Source organism: Phoca vitulina, unplaced genomic scaffold (assembly GCF_004348235.1).
Source record: "Phoca vitulina isolate PV1807 unplaced genomic scaffold, GSC_HSeal_1.0 scaffold20, whole genome shotgun sequence".
NCBI classification, from domain to species: domain Eukaryota; kingdom Metazoa; phylum Chordata; class Mammalia; order Carnivora; family Phocidae; genus Phoca; species Phoca vitulina.
The window spans coordinates 38,412,683-38,419,951 of NW_022589723.1; the positions used below are offsets into that span (position 1 = coordinate 38,412,683).

At 40.4% G+C, this 7,269-nt stretch overlaps 1 pseudogene; it reads right to left on the reverse strand.

The window, feature by feature from the left end:
• Positions 1 to 2,700: 2,700 nt before the first annotated feature.
• LOC116640557 lies at positions 2,701 to 5,069 on the reverse strand (annotated as a pseudogene).
• Between the last annotated feature and the right edge of the window lie 2,200 nt (positions 5,070 to 7,269).

Genomic DNA, 7,269 nt, shown 5'->3' on the forward strand with positions numbered 1-7,269 from the left:
TTTTAAAAATCTCTCTGAATAGGTAGCTTTCAAAGGTTTTCTGTTCTCTGAATTCCTTATTCCTCTTAGGACAATTTTTTTTTTTATCCTGATCTTTTTCTTCTATTTGTATGTGTGTTGATCTATATTTGCTTTTCTATATTTAAGAGAGAAAAACCATGTTGGTATTTCTGTGTAGCTGGTATGAGTTTCCTGTGTGCTATATGAGTCTAGATCTGTTTCCTCGTTCAGTGTCTTTCTGAAGGGAAAGGTTGATCAGAGGTTCCAAGATGGGGCTTGGAGCTGACTTTAAAACCAGGGGGAGGGAACAGAAGAGACACCTCAAAAGGAGAAGACCTTATTCTAAGATTGTTACCCACCTAGCAACCTTTGTTCGCTGTGACTCTATCTGGTGAGTTCTGCCCGAGTGCTGATAGCAGGGGGCGTGGTCCAAGGATGGCCTCTTGGAAAATTGTTTTTAGAAAGACTTCGACTTAACTTCCTTTTAGCTCTCCTTGTATCTCTTCTGTCCTCCCCTGACAACTCTTGGGCTCTGCTGAGCATACCAGCTCCCTCGTCAGCTACAGGCCTTTCTTACTTACTCTGGACAGTGGACTCACTCTCTGTCTTATCTATCAATAGCTTCTCTCAACTTACTGTTTTCCAGAAATCTTAGAAAGGCTCTTGCTTGGTGATGGTCCACTTTCGTTCTCTTTGCTGTATTAGGTTATTTTACTTTTACTATCATTTTAATGGAGTTTTAGGAGGGAGAGAAGACAAATGTGTGTGTTTAATCTACCATCTTTGCTCATATTTTATTTTTGATTTTACATCTGTCTTCAAAAATGAGATTGTTCTGATAGTTGTCCTTTTCTCTATGTGACCTTTCTTTGGTTTTGGGTTCAGGCCTGCAGTAACTTTAAAAAATGGTTGGCTCACATTACAGGTGTTTTCATACTTTGGGATAGTTTAAATTCATCCAAACATTGGTCCAAGGACTATTGCATTACTGTGACTTGGGACTATTTTTTAAAATCTAGATTCCATTTATCTTTGTACCAATATAAGAAAAATATGAAATAATATACATAAATTGATAACATTTGTTAACTCCTAAGGGGTGGGAGAGAAATGAGGAGACTTACTTTTTATTTTATACATGTGTTTATTGTTGTTGTTTTTTTTTTTTTTACAACCACTATACATAACTTTTGAAAAAAAAATCTTAATGGAAAAAATAAATTTCCAGGGCAAACTTTGGAGACTCTAGTCCATTGAGTCTGGGAGGCCAGGGAATCTATCTATATATTTTAAAATGTACTTGGGTAATTTTAATGTACTTGCATATAAAAACCTATGGGTCTGATGAGGCACCTGGGTGGCTCAGTCGTTAAGCATCTGCCTTCAGCTCAGGTCATGATCCCAGGGTCCTGGGATCAAGCCCTGCATCGGGCTCCCTGCTCAGCAGGAAGGCTGCTTCTCCCTCTCCCACTCCCCCTGCTTGTGTTCCCTCTCTTGCTGTGTCTCTCTCTGTCAAATATATAAATAAAATCTTAAAAAACAAAACAAAACAAAAAAAAACTGTGGGCCTGAGATTTAGAGAAGGAAGGCAGAACAAGTGAAGAAATTCTTGTGGAGGAAGGCAGAACAAGTGACTTCTTTTTCAGTATTATCTGTCTAATTTCCCTGCCTCTTCTTGAGCCAGTTTTGGTACTATATGTATATCCTTGGAAATCACCCATTCTTTTAAATTTATTCACGAAAGGGGGTTCTTGGGTGGCTCAGTCAGTTAGGTGTCTGACTTCAGTTCAGGTCATGATCCCAGGTTCCTAGGATCGAGCCCCACATCAGGCTCCCTGCTCAGCAAGGCAGTGTGCTTCTCCCTCTCCCTCTGCCCCTCCCTCTGCTTGTGCTCTCTCTCTCCCCCTCTCATTTAAAAAATAAAATCTTCAAAAAATAATTCTATTCATGAGAAATTATATCTACTAATTTCTTATTAGCCTTATAATCACCTTTTTAATCTTTTTTTTTAAAGAGAGAGAGTGAGGGAGCTTGAGTGGGGGAGGGGCAGAGAGAGAGGGAGAGAGAGAATCCTCAGCAGGCTCCATGCCTGGCACAGAGCCCGACATGGGGCCTGATCTCATGAGCCAAGATCATGATCTGAGATGAAACCAAGAGTCCTACACTTAATGGACTGAGCCACCCACGCACCTCTGTAGGCTTTCTTTATAAACATCCAGAAGAAAGTTTTCTCATCCATCTTTTCAAGATGTTCCATGAGGCAGGGAGGGTGGAGCTTCTGGAAGCAGAGCTTGGACCAGGGCTGCACGTGGTAGGGAGACTCTGGGGCTTCAGTCAGGCCAGGCCAATCTGATGGTTTTCAGAGGCTCCATGGGGTGCAGCAGGAGGGGGCCTTGGCGTCCCCAGTATGAGCCCTTATCTTTATTTTATTTTTTTTTTAAAGATTTTATTTATTTATTTATTTGAGACAGAGAGAATGAGAGAGAGAGAGAGAGCACATGAGAGGAGGAAGGGTCAGAGGGAGAAGCAGGCTCCCCGCCGAGCAGGGAGCCCGATGCGGGACTCGATCCAGGGACTCCAGGATCATGACCTGAGCCGAAGGCAGTCGCTTAACCAACTGAGCCACTCAGGCGCCCTCCTTAACTTTATTGTGACTGACTCAAAAGCTGACCAGATGGGGGTCAGGTGGGGAGGAAGGGCTCAGCCCCACTGGATGCTGGGCTTCAGGTGGTGGTGCCCGCTGGGATGGAGGCAGCCTTTGGACTTGTGGTCAGCCTTTGAGATACCAGAAGATGGTGGTTCTCCTGGGTTTAGCCCTGTTGCTTGGGGCTGAGCTCAGCCACTTGGCTCTCTTTTCCAACCAGTCTTCCAGATGGCCCTTAGGGAGCTTGGTGACATCTGGTGGCCACTCCTTGGCCGGCCTCTCCTCCTCCACCTGGATACTCAGCTCCTGCAGGTCTGACATGTGGGAAAATCTGCAGTTGGAGCCAAAGGCATACTGGCTTGTCAGTAGAAACTTCCTGCAGGGCCCACTTGGCCTGTTCATCGAGCAAGATGGCAGCTGCCTCTTGGAACACGTCGTACCAGACCTTGTTGGCCTTGAGGTGGCACAGCCCATTCAGGAGCTTCTTGCGGTTGTGGAGGTTGTCCTGGAAAGGGTGGCTGCAGTCATCATAGGAGGGATGCTTCCCCAGGGCCACCTGTGCCTGGCTCTGCAGGGCCCAAGAGCTCTGAGCTCCTCCTCCTTCTGTGCCCTCCAACCTTCTTTATCTTTAACGTTCACCCCTTTCTTAATATTCTTTGTGGTTTTTCTATTAAAGCATTTCTATTGTGGTAAAATATACATAATGTAAAATTTGCCATTTTAACCATTTTTAAGTTTGCAATTCAGTGGCATTTAAGAACATTCGCAATGTTGTGCAACCATCACCACCATCTATTTCTGGAATTTCTCATCATCCTGAACATAAACTGTGTACTGTTAACCTTAAAAATAAAACTGCCAGTTCGTTTTTACCAGCAAAAATGGGTTTATTCAGGAATAGCAGAGAATTGCAATCTGGGACAAGCAAGCGACAGCAAAAACCATAGGCAAGTCCAGAGAACAGAGGAAAGGAACACTCTTATAGAGGAAAGTGAGAAGTCGGGAAAGGTGTCATAAACAAAAAGTCCACTGAAGTAAACTAGGATTGGGAACCATAGTGTCTTTTCATTGGCTGGGCTGTTGCTGAGGGGAGGAGGTAGACTTTTTTCCTCCTACCACAATAGTAAAGTAGTATGGAGAGGCAAGGTCCATCTCTTCCTCTTAGATTTGCAATTGATGATGAATGGTAGAGCATGAGAGCCACCCCCGCCCCTGCCAGCCTCCTAATTCCATTTTAGTGAGGTTTCCCGTTATTAATTTTCACAGTGCCCATTAAATATTAACTTTTCATTCTTTCCTATCCCCAAGCCCCTGGTAACCTCTAAATTACTTTCTGCCTCTATGAATTTGCCTATTCTGGGTACTCCATGTAAGTGAAAGCATACAATATTTGTCCTTTTGTGTCTGGCTTATTTCATTTAGCATAATGTTTTCAAGGTTCGTACATGTTGTATCAGAATTTCATTCTTTTTTAAAGCTGAATAATACTCCATTGTATGTATATATCACATTTTGTTTATCCGTTCCTCTGTTGATGGGCATTTGGGTTATTTCTACCTTTTGGCTCTTGTCAATAATGCTACTACGAGGATTAGTGTACAAGTATCTATTTCCATCCTTGCTTTCAATTTTTTGGGGTATGTACCTAGAAGTAGAATTCCTGAACCATATGGTAATTTTATGTTTAACTTTTTGAGAAACTGACAGACCGTTTTCTACAGCAGGTGTATCATTTTGCATTCCTATCAGCAACACACAAGGGTTCCAATTTCTCCACACCCTCACCAACACTAGTTATTTTCTGGGTTTCTGTGTTTGTTTGTTTTTAATTGTAGCCATCCTAATGGGTGTGAAGTAGTATCTCATTGTGTTTTGATTTGAATTCCCCTAATGGGCAGTGATTTTGAGTATCTTCTCCTGTGCTTATTGGCCGTTTGTTTATCTTCTTTGCAGAAAGTTCTATTCAAGTCTTTTGCCCATTTGTGAAGTGGGTTTTTTGTTTTTTGTTCAGTTGTAAGAGTTTTTCCATTGTTTATTGATCTGATTTATTCTGTCTCTCCTGAATTCCTAAGAAGCATACAGTGGATCTTCTCTATTTGTGCTGTTCCACATGGCAGCCATTAGTCACATGTGACTATTGAAATTTAAACTTTAGTTGATTAAAATTAAATAAAATTTAAAATTCAATTCTTTGGTGGCATTTCAACTTGTCAGTAGTCACATGTGGCTAGTGGCTACCGTACTGGACAGCATAGAATGGACATTTTTATCATCACAAAAAGTTCTGTTAGACAACATTGTGCTAGATCTACCTTCCACATCTCTTATTTTTTTCTCTAATATTCTGCATCTCTATTTTTATGGTCTTTGTCCTGAGAGATGCCCTTGACTTTATCATTCATACCTTGAATTGGTCTTCAGTCATGCCCAATTACATTAGTGACCTCCTAACATTTAATTTTAAATCTTACTTGGCAATTAGCTTTACAAATGTCAATATTTCTTTTGTTCTTCTATTGCTACCTTTTCATGGGAGCATACTCTTACAGATGAAGTTTGCTTTTGATTAACTACAAGGATGCTTATTCACTTAAAAAAATTTTTTTATGGTCTCTGTCTCCTGAATTAGCTTTGATTCCCTCCAGGGTCGAATGTCCTATTTGTTCATCTTGGTTCCTCTCTTCCCTGCTGTTCGTTTTCCTAATGTCTAGTGATTCTTAATTGTCCATTTAAATTTTTTGAATGCAAGACTAGGCTGACATATAGCTCATATTTATTATCTTAATACCTGAAGCTCCATTTCCACAACTGGGATCACTCCTTAATTGCAGGATTGATGGAAGGCTCTAGGTTGAGAACAGTCAGATAAGCTCCCACAATTGTTAAAACAAAGAGAAGTCTTTATTCTAGAGGTGAGTGTTTCATTTCAATCATGGGTGGGCTGCATTCCCTTATTCTCTTTCTTCTTTTCCTCTGTTTATATTGTGAATGTACAGAATTATCTTGGGCCTAATTTGATTCTCTGCTCTCGAGAACTGACTAGGAGTTCCCCTCAGGCAGGATCTCCAATTTGATTAGAGAGTGGTAATCATGGCTCTATCCTGGAGCCAAACACTGCCCCCAGCTGCTCTATATATAGAAAGGGGCTCAGTTGTTTTCAGGGCAGACCTTTAATTAGTTACTCCACGGTACACTTATGCTCCTTGCCCTTGCTGACTCCTTGAAGCTCTTTGAGAAAACTCATCTCTAGCTTATGTTTTCAGATTTCTGCTACTTTCGTTTGTTTAGGATGTGAGTTTCTCTGCTGTGCTGTCTCTGTCAATTGAATGCCATCACCCATCTTCATTAATTGATCTTTGCTTTTGTGGACCTCTGGTGTATTAGATTAGTTAATCCTCAATTTATAGTAATCAGTTAACATTGTTCCATCATCATCAACATTACTGCTATTACTACTACTTATTTCATCATCATGCACCATCTCAACTCCTTCTTGATAGGATGAATGTATTTTTGCATCATGTATGTTTGCATTTTTAACTGATATAAATGGTACTAAAAGATTTGTTTTCTTTTTTCAGTGTTGTTTTAAATATATATCTTGATATTCTATAAATATCCAACTAATGCTTTAGGATGCAGCTGGTATTCCATTATAATCCTGCACTACATTTATTTATTTATTCTCTGGTGTTGGATACCTCCAACTCTCCACCCCCACAAACACTTGACAGGGATTTCTATCTGCCCATGTATTTCAACACTTGCTATTTCTCTACTTTCTCATTTTTGCCCACACGGGGGACACAAAGTAGTATTTCACTGCTGTTTTAATGTGTATTTCCTGAGCATCTCTTCCTATTTACACATTAACACTTTGGATTTCCCCTTCTGCAAATGGCCTATTATATTAGCCCGGAGATACTAGATTATGCCACTCTAACAAACAACAAAAACTCTTACTGGCTTAAAAGAAGAAATGTTTATTTCTTGTTCTTGCTGGTTGTCAGAGAGGTTCTAGTCCTCAGCCACTCAGGGACCCAGGATGATGGAGCAACCATAATCTTAGATATTTTGCCAGTTATTGCCCCAGAGGAAAAGAACACATGGTGAATCATGTATTGGCTCCGGAGCTTCCATCCAGAAATGATACACATTATTCCACTCACATTTCATTGCCATAGCTAGTTCCATGGCCATAGTTAACTTTTAGGGTATGGTAAATTACCATCCTACTATGCGTCCAGAAGGAGGAGAATGGAAAACATTTAGTGAACATCACTAATGACAACTATTGTCTGTTCTTCTGGTAAGAAACTATTCAATTTGGTTTTTTTACACTCATAAAAACTACGCTCCATCCCTACATAAAGTAGTTGTCTAAACATTTGGAAGGAAGGAAATTTTTTTTTCTTTCTACCCTTGAGGAACCCCTGTAACAAAAGACAGATTAACAAGAGAAAAATAAACAAAAGGTTATTAACATGTATATTTCATATATACAGGGGAGAAACTCAGGGAAGAGTAACACAAAGAGATGGCTTAGAATGAAGGTTTATACAGCATCTTCAACAAAGAACAACACATTTTTAGAGAAATGACAGGACACACACACAAAAAAACCC